The following is a 13,246-nucleotide window of genomic DNA, read 5'->3' as shown; positions in this document are numbered from 1 at the left end:
CTCATTCATTTCTATGAGAGCTGCTCAGTGGCGCATGAACATGGATTTATTATAAATCACTTCCGGTTCCCTCGTCTTTTTGAATGGGTTTTCAGTAATATGCCTTTAAATAAGGTCTGTGGTTTGCATAGGCTTGAGATATTGATACGTTTTCGTGTTCGTACAAACACACTTTTTAAACTTTCAGGGTTTTTCGTATCTTAAAAAAGGCGGTTGCTAACAAGTGGCTAAATCGGACTACAGATTTCACCATAATACATCCATGGACTACAATGTTTGTCGGGGACGTCAGACGTCATTACACCGGACACAGAAACATATTAAACTCACTCGCCCGCCTTTACAGCTTTACAGCAACAGCCACGCTCCAGTTTTCAGATTTATATGTTTATAATGTGTTTATAATATTATAATACTTTTTAATTGTGTTTAACGTGTTTTTACGGTGAAGTTGAACGATTTGGGGTGATGACGTTTACGTTGTGCGACCAAGATGTAGTTCGTTTATATCCTTAAAATAGCTTTTCACTCGTGAGTTCATTTACGCTTCAAAACACAGTTTAATGTTAATCTGTGAAGTTTATCATGCTGGACAAAATATGTAAGTATCATAAACGATAATCGATAATCACATTCAAAAATTATGGTTGCTAACTTCCTGGTTAGCCTACAAAAATACGTCATCGCAGGGGGCTGGCACGCGCGCGCTCACGAGGACACCTTTTGCGGTTTGTTTTGAATTGATGCCATCTGCTGGACAATCTGTAAAATTACAGCCACACGGTGAAATAAAACCTACATTGTGGAATTAAGTGTTTTCATCTGTAGTTGAAACTTTTGTATTTTTCATACTACCACGACTAATACTACTACGACTAGTACTACTAATTATTATTACTATTTTACAAATCAAAACTTAAGGTGAAGCCGTTATTATGCATTATTATTATAATATATTGTTCTAAAATAAAATAATTGAATTTGCAGATCAAAAAAGGGAAATTTATAGACTACTTGTTAAAAACCATTGGTTTTGCTTTAGAGGTGTCAGGAGGCTGGCATGCACACGCTCACGAGGACACTTTCTGCGGTTTGTTTTGAATTGATGCCATCTGCTGGACAATCTGTAAAATTACAGCCACACGGTCAAATAAAACCTACATTGTGGAATTAAGTGTTTTAATCTGTAGCTAAAAATATTGAAATATTGTCGTCTAAGGAAAACGGAAGGGTGTACTAAAATAATAATAACAACAATAATAATTTTTCATACTACTACTACTCCTACTGCTGCTGCTACTACTACTACTAGTAGTAATAATAATAATAATAATAATTATTATTATTATTATTATTAGTATTATTATTTTACAAATCAAAACTGAAGGTAAAGTCGTTATTATTTATTATTGTTATTATAATTATTCTTATTATCTTATATTTCTAAATAAAATCATTGAATTTGCAGATCAAAAAAGTGAAATTTATAGACTACTTGTTAAAAACTATTGGTTTTGCTTTAGAGGAGGCTGGCATGCACACGCTCACGAGGACACCTTCTGCGGTTTGTTTTGAATTGATGCCATCTGCTGGACAACCTGTAAAATTACAGCCACACGGTGAAATAAAACCTACATTGTGGAATTAAGTGTTTCAATCTGTAGCTAAAAATATTGAAATATTGTCGTCTAAGGAAAACGGAAGGGTGTACTAAAATAATAATAACAACAATAATAATTTTTCATACTACTACTACTACTACTCATACTGCTGCTGCTACTACTACTACTACTAGTAGTAGTAATAATAATAATAATAATAATTATTATTATTATTATTATTTTACAAATCAAAACTGAAGGTAAAGTCGTTGTTATTTATTATTGTTATTATAATTATTCTTATTATAATATATTTCTAAATAAAACATTAAATTTGCAGATCAAAAAGTGAAATTTATAGACTACTTGTTAAAAACTGTTGGTTTTGCTTGAGGTGTCAGGAGGCTGGCATGCACACACTCACGAGGACACCTTCTGCGGTTTGTTTTGAATTGATGCCATCTGCTGGACAATCTGTAAGATTACAGCCACACGGTGAAACAAAACCTACATTGTGGAATTAAGTGTTTTAATCTGTAGCTAAAAATATTGTCGTCTAAGGAAAACAGAAGGGTGTACTAAAATAATAATAACAACAATAATAATTTTTCATACTACTACTACTACTCCTACTGCTACCACTACTACTACTACTACTACTAATTATTATTATTATTATTATGATTATTATTTTACAAATCAAAACTGAAGGTAGAGTCGTTATTATTTATCATTGTTATTATAATTATTCTTATTATAATATATTTCTAAATAAAATTATTGAATTTGCAGATCAAAAAGTGAAATTTATAGACTACTTGTTAAAAACCATTGGTTTTGCTTTAGAGGTGTCAGGAGGCTGGCATGCACACACTCACGAGGACACCTTCTGCGGTTTGTTTTGAATTGATGCCATCTGCTGGACAATCTGTAAAATTACAGCCACACGGTGAAATAAAGCCTACATTGTGGAATTAAGTGTTTTAATCTGTAGCTAAAAATATTGTCGTCTAAGGAAAACAGAAGGGTGTACTAAATAATAATTTTTCATACTACTACTACTACTACTACTACTACTAATAATAATAATAATAATCATAATAATTATTATGATTATTATTATTTTACAAATCAAAACTGAAGGTAGAGTCATTATTATTTATTATTGTTATTATAATAATTATTATCTTATATTTCTAAATAAAATCATTAAATTTGCAGATCAAAAAAGTGAAATTTATAGACTACTTGTTAAAAACTGTTGGTTTTGCTTGAGGTGTCAGGAGGCTGGCATGCACACGCTCACGAGGACACCTTCTGCGGTTTGTTTTGAATTGATGCCATCTGCTGGACAATCTGTAAGATTACAGCCACACGGTGAAATAAAACCTACATTGTGGAATTAAGTGTTTCAATCTGTAGCTAAAAATATTGTCGTCTAAGGAAAACAGAAGGGTGTACTAAAATAATAATAGTAATAATAATTTTTCATACTACTACTACTACTCCTACTGCTACCACTACTACTACTACTACTACTAATTATTATTATTATTATTATGATTATTATTTTACAAATCAAAACTGAAGGTAGAGTCGTTATTATTTATCATTGTTATTATAATAATAATTATTATATATTTCTAAATAAAATTATTGAATTTGCAGATCAAAAAAGGGAAATTTATAGACTTGTTAAAAACTATTGGTTTTGCTTTAGAGGTGTCAGGAGGCTGGCATGCACACGCTCACGAGGACACCTTCTGCGGTTTGTTTTGAATTGATGCCATCTGCTGGACAATCTGTAAAATTACAGCCACACGGTGAAATAAAACCTACATTGTGGAATTAAGTGTTTCAATCTGTAGCTAAAATATTGAAATATTGTCGTCTAAGGAAAACGGAAGGGTGTACTAAAATAATAATAACAACAATAATAATTTTTCATACTACTACTACTACTCATACTGCTGCTGCTACTACTACTACTACTAGTAATAATAATAATAATTATTATTATTATTATTAGTATTATTATTTTACAAATCAAAACTGAAGGTAAAGTCGTTATTATTTATTATTGTTATTATAATTATTCTTATTATAATATATTTCTAAATAAAACATTAAATTTGCAGATCAAAAAAGTGAAATTTATAGACTACTTGTTAAAAACTATTGGTTTTGCTTTAGAGGTGTCAGGAGGCTGGCATGCACACACTCACGAGGACTCCTTCTGCGGTTTGTTTTGAATTGATGCCATCTGCTGGACAATCTGTAAGATTACAGCCACACGGTGAAATAAAACCTACATTGTGGAGTTAAGTGTTTCAATCTTTAGCTAAAAATATTGTCGTCTAAGGAAAACAGAAGGGTGTACTAAATAATAATTTTTCATACTACTACTACTACTTCTACTACTAATAATAATAATCATAATAATTATTATGATTATTATTATTTTACAAATCAAAACTGAAGGTAGAGTCATTATTATTTATTATTGTTATTATAATAATTATTATCTTATATTTCTAAATAAAATCATTGAATTTGCAGATCAAAAAAGTGAAATTTATAGACTACTTGTTAAAAACTATTGGTTTTGCTTTAGAGGAGGCTGGCATGCACACGCTCACGAGGACACCTTCTGCCGTTTGTTTTGAATTGATGCCATCTGCTGGACAATCTGTAAGATTACAGCCACACGGTGAAATAAAACCTACATTGTGGAATTAAGTGTTTCAATCTGTAGCTAAAAATATTGTCGTCTAAGGAAAACAGAAGGGTGTACTAAAATAATAATAATAGTAATAATAATTTTTCATACTACTACTACTACTCCTACTGCTACCACTACTACTACTACTACTACTACTAATTATTATTATTATTATTATTATTATTATTTTACAAATCAAAACTGAAGGTAGAGTCGTTATTATTTATCATTGTTATTATAATAATAATTATTATATATTTCTAAATAAAATTATTGAATTTGCAGATCAAAAAAGTGAAATTTATAGACTTGTTAAAAACCATTGGTTTTGCTTTAGAGGTGTCAGGAGGCTGGCATGCACACGCTCACGAGGACACCTTCTGCGGTTTGTTTTGAATTGATGCCATCTGCTGGACAATCTGTAAGATTACAGCCACACGGTCAAATAAAACCTACATTGTGGAGTTAAGTGTTTCAATCTTTAGCTAAAAATATTGTCGTCTAAGGAAAACAGAAGGGTGTACTAAATAATAATTTTTCATACTACTACTACTACTTCTACTACTACTAATAATAATAATAATAATAATCATAATAATTATTATGATTATTATTATTTTACAAATCAAAACTGAAGGTAGAGTCATTATTATTTATTATTGTTATTATAATAATTATTATCTTATATTTCTAAATAAAATCATTGAATTTGCAGATCAAAAAAGTGAAATTTATAGACTACTTGTTAAAAACTATTGGTTTTGCTTTAGAGGAGGCTGGCATGCACACGCTCACGAGGACACCTTCTGCGGTTTGTTTTGAATTGATGCCATCTGCTGGACAATCTGTAAAATTACAGCCACACGGTGAAATAAAACCTACATTGTGGAATTAAGTGTTTCAATCTGTAGCTAAAAATATTGTCGTCTAAGGAAAACAGAAGGGTGTACTAAAATAATAATAATAGTAATAATAATTTTTCATACTACTACTACTACTCCTACTGCTACCACTACTACTACTACTACTACTAATTATTATTATTATTATTATGATTATTATTTTACAAATCAAAACTGAAGGTAGAGTCGTTATTATTTATCATTGTTATTATAATAATAATTATTATATATTTCTAAATAAAATTATTGAATTTGCAGATCAAAAAAGGGAAATTTATAGACTTGTTAAAAACTATTGGTTTTGCTTTAGAGGTGTCAGGAGGCTGGCATGCACACACTCACGAGGACACCTTCTGCGGTTTGTTTTGAATTGATGCCATCTGCTGGACAATCTGTAAAATTACAGCCACACGGTGAAATAAAACCTACATTGTGGAATTAAGTGTTTCAATCTGTAGCTAAAAATATTGAAATATTGTCGTCTAAGGAAAACGGAAGGGTGTACTAAAATAATAATAACAACAATAATAATTTTTCATACTACTACTACTACTACTCCTACTGCTGCTGCTACTACTACTACTACTAGTAGTAGTAATAATAATAATAATAATTATTATTATTATTATTATTTTACAAATCAAAACTGAAGGTAAAGTCGTTGTTATTTATTATTGTTATTACAATTATTCTTATTATAATATATTTCTAAATAAAACATTAAATTTGCAGATCAAAAAAGTGAAATTTATAGACTACTTGTTAAAAACTGTTGGTTTTGCTTGAGGTGTCAGGAGGCTGGCATGCACACACTCACGAGGACACCTTCTGCGGTTTGTTTTGAATTGATGCCATCTGCTGGACAATCTGTAAGATTACAGCCACACGGTCAAATAAAACCTACATTGTGGAATTAAGTGTTTTAATCTGTAGCTAAAAATATTGTCGTCTAAGGAAAACAGAAGGGTGTACTAAATAATAATTTTTCATACTACTACTACTACTACTACTACTAATAATAATAATAATAATAATCATAATAATTATTATGATTATTATTATTTTACAAATCAAAACTGAAGGTAGAGTCATTATTATTTATTATTGTTATTATAATAATTATTATCTTATATTTCTAAATAAAATCATTGAATTTGCAGATCAAAAAAGTGAAATTTATAGACTACTTGTTAAAAACTATTGGTTTTGCTTTAGAGGAGGCTGGCATGCACACGCTCACGAGGACACCTTCTGCGGTTTGTTTTGAATTGATGCCATCTGCTGGACAATCTATAAAATTACAGCCACACGGTGAAATAAAACCTACATTGTGGAATTAAGTGTTTCAATCTGTAGCTAAAAATATTGTCGTCTAAGGAAAACAGAAGGGTGTACTAAAATAATAATAATAGTAATAATAATTTTTCATACTACTACTGCTACCACTACTACTACTACTACTACTACTACTAATTATTATTATTATTATTATGATTATTATTTTACATATCAAAACTGAAGGTAGAGTCGTTATTATTTATCATTGTTATTATAATAATAATTATTATATATTTCTAAATAAAATTATTGAATTTGCAGATCAAAAAAGTGAAATTTATAGACTTGTTAAAAACCATTGGTTTTGCTTTAGAGGTGTCAGGAGGCTGGCATGCACACGCTCACGAGGACACCTTCTGCGGTTTGTTTTGAATTGATGCCATCTGCTGGACAATCTGTAAGATTACAGCCACACGGTGAAATAAAACCTACATTGTGGAATTAAGTGTTTCAATCTGTAGCTAAAAATATTGAAATATTGTCGTCTAAGGAAAACGGAAGGGTGTACTAAAATAATAATAACAACAATAATAATTTTTCATACTACTACTACTACTCCTACTGCTGCTGCTACTACTACTACTACTAGTAATAATAATAATAATTATTATTATTATTAGTATTATTATTTTACAAATCAAAACTGAAGGTAAAGTCGTTATTATTTATTATTGTTATTATAATTATTCTTATTATAATATATTTCTAAATAAAACATTAAATTTGCAGATCAAAAAAGTGAAATTTATAGACTACTTGTTAAAAACTATTGGTTTTGCTTTAGAGGTGTCAGGAGGCTGGCATGCACACACTCACGAGGACTCCTTCTGCGGTTTGTTTTGAATTGATGCCATCTGCTGGACAATCTGTAAGATTACAGCCACACGGTGAAATAAAACCTACATTGTGGAGTTAAGTGTTTCAATCTGTAGCTAAAAATATTGTCGTCTAAGGAAAACAGAAGGGTGTACTAAATAATAATTTTTCATACTACTACTACTACTACTACTACTACTACTACTAATAATAATAATAATCATAATAATTATTATGATTATTATTATTTTACAAATCAAAACTGAAGGTAGAGTCATTATTATTTATTATTGTTATTATAATAATTATTATCTTATATTTCTAAATAAAATCATTGAATTTGCAGATCAAAAAGTGAAATTTATAGACTACTTGTTAAAAACTATTGGTTTTGCTTTAGAGGAGGCTGGCATGCACACGCTCACGAGGACACCTTCTGCGGTTTGTTTTGAATTGATGCCATCTGCTGGACAATCTGTAAAATTACAGCCACACGGTGAAACAAAACCTACATTGTGGAATTAAGTGTTTCAATCTGTAGCTAAAAATATTGTCGTCTCAGGAAAACAGAAGGGTGTACTAAAATAATAATAATAGTAATAATAATTTTTCATACTACTACTACTACTCCTACTGCTACCACTACTACTACTACTACTACTAATTATTATTATTATTATTATTATGATTATTTTACAAATCAAAACTGAAGGTAGAGTCGTTATTATTTATCATTGTTATTATAATAATAATTATTATATATTTCTAAATAAAATTATTGAATTTGCAGATCAAAAAAGGGAAATTTATAGACTTGTTAAAAACCATTGGTTTTGCTTTAGAGGTGTCAGGAGGCTGGCATGCACACGCTCACGAGGACACCTTCTGCGGTTTGTTTTGAATTGATGCCATCTGCTGGACAATCTGTAAAATTACAGCCACACGGTGAAACAAAACCTACATTGTGGAATTAAGTGTTTCAATCTGTAGCTAAAATATTGAAATATTGTCGTCTAAGGAAAACAGAAGGGTGTACTAAAATAATAATAACAACAATAATAATTTTTCATACTACTACTACTACTACTCCTACTGATGCTGCTACTACTACTACTACTACTACTACTACTAGTAATAATAATAATAATAATAATAATTATTATTATTATTATTATTATTATTATTATTATTATTATTATTATTTTACAAATCAAAACTGAAGGTAAAGTCGTTGTTATTTATTATTGTTATTACAATTATTCTTATTATAATATATTTCTAAATAAGACATTAAATTTGCAGATCAAAAAGTGAAATTTATAGACTACTTGTTAAAAACTGTTGGTTTTGCTTGAGGTGTCAGGAGGCTGGCATGCACACACTCACGAGGACACTTTCTGCGGTTTGTTTTGAATTGATGCCATCTGCTGGACAATCTGTAAGATTACAGCCACACGGTGAAATAAAACCTACATTGTGGAGTTAAGTGTTTCAATCTGTAGCTAAAAATATTGTCGTCTAAGGAAAACAGAAGGGTGTACTAAAATAATAATAATAGTAATAATAATTTTTCATACTACTACTACTACTCCTACTGCTACCACTACTACTACTACTACTACTACTAATTATTATTATTATTATTATGATTATTATTTTACATATCAAAACTGAAGGTAGAGTCGTTATTATTTATCATTGTTATTATAATAATAATTATTATATATTTCTAAATAAAATTATTGAATTTGCAGATCAAAAAGTGAAATTTATAGACTTGTTAAAAACCATTGGTTTTGCTTTAGAGGTGTCAGGAGGCTGGCATGCACACGCTCACGAGGACACCTTCTGCGGTTTGTTTTGAATTGATGCCATCTGCTGGACAATCTGTAAAATTACAGCCACACGGTGAAATAAAACCTACATTGTGGAATTAAGTGTTTCAATCTGTAGCTAAAAATATTGAAATATTGTCGTCTAAGGAAAACGGAAGGGTGTACTAAAATAATAATAACAACAATAATAATTTTTCATACTACTACTACTACTACTCATACTGCTGCTGCTACTACTACTACTACTACTAGTAGTAGTAGTAATAATAATAATAATAATAATTATTATTATTATTATTTTACAAATCAAAACTGAAGGTAAAGTCGTTGTTATTTATTATTGTTATTACAATTATTCTTATTATAATATATTTCTAAATAAAACATTAAATTTGCAGATCAAAAAAGTGAAATTTATAGACTACTTGTTAAAAACTGTTGGTTTTGCTTGAGGTGTCAGGAGGCTGGCATGCACACACTCACGAGGACACCTTCTGCGGTTTGTTTTGAATTGATGCCATCTGCTGGACAATCTGTAAGATTACAGCCACACGGTGAAATAAAACCTACATTGTGGAATTAAGTGTTTTAATCTGTAGCTAAAAATATTGTCGTCTAAGGAAAACAGAAGGGTGTACTAAATAATAATTTTTCATACTACTACTACTACTACTACTACTAATAATAATAATAATAATAATCATAATAATTATTATGATTATTATTATTTACAAATCAAAACTGAAGGTAGAGTCATTATTATTTATTATTGTTATTATAATAATTATTATCTTATATTTCTAAATAAAATCATTGAATTTGCAGATCAAAAAAGTGAAATTTATAGACTACTTGTTAAAAACTATTGGTTTTGCTTTAGAGGAGGCTGGCATGCACACGCTCACGAGGACACCTTCTGCGGTTTGTTTTGAATTGATGCCATCTGCTGGACAATCTGTAAGATTACAGCCACACGGTGAAATAAAACCTACATTGTGGAATTAAGTGTTTCAATCTGTAGCTAAAAATATTGTCGTCTAAGGAAAACAGAAGGGTGTACTAAAATAATAATAATAGTAATAATAATTTTTCATACTACTACTACTACTCCTACTGCTACCACTACTACTACTACTACTACTACTAATTATTATTATTATTATTATGATTATTATTTTACATATCAAAACTGAAGGTAGAGTCGTTATTATTTATCATTGTTATTATAATAATAATTATTATATATTTCTAAATAAAATTATTGAATTTGCAGATCAAAAAGGGAAATTTATAGACTTGTTAAAACCATTGGTTTTGCTTTAGAGGTGTCAGGAGGCTGGCATGCTCACGCTCACGAGGTCACCTTCTGCGGTTTGTTTTGAATTGATGCCATCTGCTGGACAATCTGTAAAATTACAGCCACACGGTGAAATAAAACCTACATTGTGGAATTAAGTGTTTCAATCTGTAGCTAAAATATTGAAATATTGTCGTCTAAGGAAAACGGAAGGGTGTACTAAAATAATAATAACAACAATAATAATTTTTCATACTACTACTACTCCTACTGCTGCTGCTACTACTACTAATACTACTACTACTACTACTAGTAATAATAATAATAATAATAATAATTATTATTATTATTATTATTATTATTATTATTATTATTATTATTATTATTATTATTATTTTACAAATCAAAACTGAAGGTAAAGTCGTTATTATTTTTTATTGTTATTATAATTATTCTTATTATAATATATTTCTAAATAAAACATTAAATTTGCAGATCAAAAAAGTGAAATTTATAGACTACTTGTTAAAAACTATTGGTTTTGCTTTAGAGGTGTCAGGAGGCTGGCATGCACACACTCACGAGGACTCCTTCTGCGGTTTGTTTTGAATTGATGCCATCTGCTGGACAATCTGTAAGATTACAGCCACACGGTGAAATAAAACCTACATTGTGGAGTTAAGTGTTTCAATCTTTAGCTAAAAATATTGTCGTCTAAGGAAAACAGAAGGGTGTACTAAATAATAATTTTTCATACTACTACTACTACTACTACTACTACTACTAATAATAATCATAATAATTATTATGATTATTATTATTTTACAAATCAAAACTGAAGGTAGAGTCATTATTATTTATTATTGTTATTATAATAATTATTATCTTATATTTCTAAATAAAATCATTGAATTTGCAGATCAAAAAGTGAAATTTATAGACTACTTGTTAAAAACTATTGGTTTTGCTTTAGAGGAGGCTGGCATGCACACGCTCACGAGGACACCTTCTGCGGTTTGTTTTGAATTGATGCCATCTGCTGGACAATCTGTAAAATTACAGCCACACGGTGAAATAAAACCTACATTGTGGAATTAAGTGTTTCAATCTGTAGCTAAAAATATTGTCGTCTCAGGAAAACAGAAGGGTGTACTAAAATAATAATAATAGTAATAATAATTTTTCATACTACTACTACTACTCCTACTGCTACCACTACTACTACTACTACTACTAATTATTATTATTATTATTATGATTATTATTTTACAAATCAAAACTGAAGGTAGAGTCGTTATTATTTATCATTGTTATTATAATAATAATTATTATATATTTCTAAATAAAATTATTGAATTTGCAGATCAAAAAAGGGAAATTTATAGACTTGTTAAAAACTATTGGTTTTGCTTTAGAGGTGTCAGGAGGCTGGCATGCACACGCTCACGAGGACACCTTCTACGGTTTGTTTTGAATTGATGCCATCTGCTGGACAATCTGTAAAATTACAGCCACACGGTGAAACAAAACCTACATTGTGGAATTAAGTGTTTTAATCTGTAGCTAAAAATATTGAAATATTGTCGTCTAAGGAAAACGGAAGGGTGTACTAAAATAATAATAACAACAATAATAATTTTTCATACTACTACTACTACTCCTACTGCTGCTGCTACTACTACTACTAGTAGTAGTAATAATAATAATAATAATTATTATTATTATTATTATTTTACAAATCAAAACTGAAGGTAAAGTCGTTGTTATTTATTATTGTTATTACAATTATTCTTATTATAATATATTTCTAAATAAGACATTAAATTTGCAGATCAAAAAAGTGAAATTTATAGACTACTTGTTAAAAACTGTTGGTTTTGCTTGAGGTGTCAGGAGGCTGGCATGCACACACTCACGAGGACACTTTCTGCGGTTTGTTTTGAATTGATGCCATCTGCTGGACAATCTGTAAGATTACAGCCACACGGTGAAATAAAACCTACATTGTGGAGTTAAGTGTTTCAATCTGTAGCTAAAAATATTGTCGTCTAAGGAAAACAGAAGGGTGTACTAAAATAATAATAATAGTAATAATAATTTTTCATACTACTACTACTACTCCTACTGCTACCACTACTACTACTACTACTACTACTAATTATTATTATTATTATTATGATTATTATTTTACATATCAAAACTGAAGGTAGAGTCGTTATTATTTATCATTGTTATTATAATAATAATTATTATATATTTCTAAATAAAATTATTGAATTTGCAGATCAAAAAAGGGAAATTTATAGACTTGTTAAAAACCATTGGTTTTGCTTTAGAGGTGTCAGGAGGCTGGCATGCACACGCTCACGAGGACACCTTCTGCGGTTTGTTTTGAATTGATGCCATCTGCTGGACAATCTGTAAAATTACAGCCACACGGTGAAATAAAACCTACATTGTGGAATTAAGTGTTTTAATCTGTAGCTAAAAATATTGAAATATTGTCGTCTAAGGAAAACGGAAGGGTGTACTAAAATAATAATAACAACAATAATAATTTTTCATACTACTACTACTACTACTCCTACTGATGCTGCTACTACTACTACTACTAATAATAATAATAATAATAATAATAATAATTATTATTATTATTATTATTATTATTATTATTATTATTATTATTATTTTACAAATCAAAACTGAAGGTAAAGTCGTTATTATTTTTTATTGTT

This window comes from Plectropomus leopardus, chromosome 24 (genome assembly GCF_026936395.1).
Source record: "Plectropomus leopardus strain MGB_pleo_1.0 chromosome 24, ASM2693639v1, whole genome shotgun sequence".
In the NCBI taxonomy this organism is placed as follows: Eukaryota; Metazoa; Chordata; class Actinopteri; order Perciformes; family Serranidae; genus Plectropomus; species Plectropomus leopardus.
The sequence above is the reverse complement of the archived record's forward strand: the minus strand, read 5'-3'. Positions refer to the sequence as shown.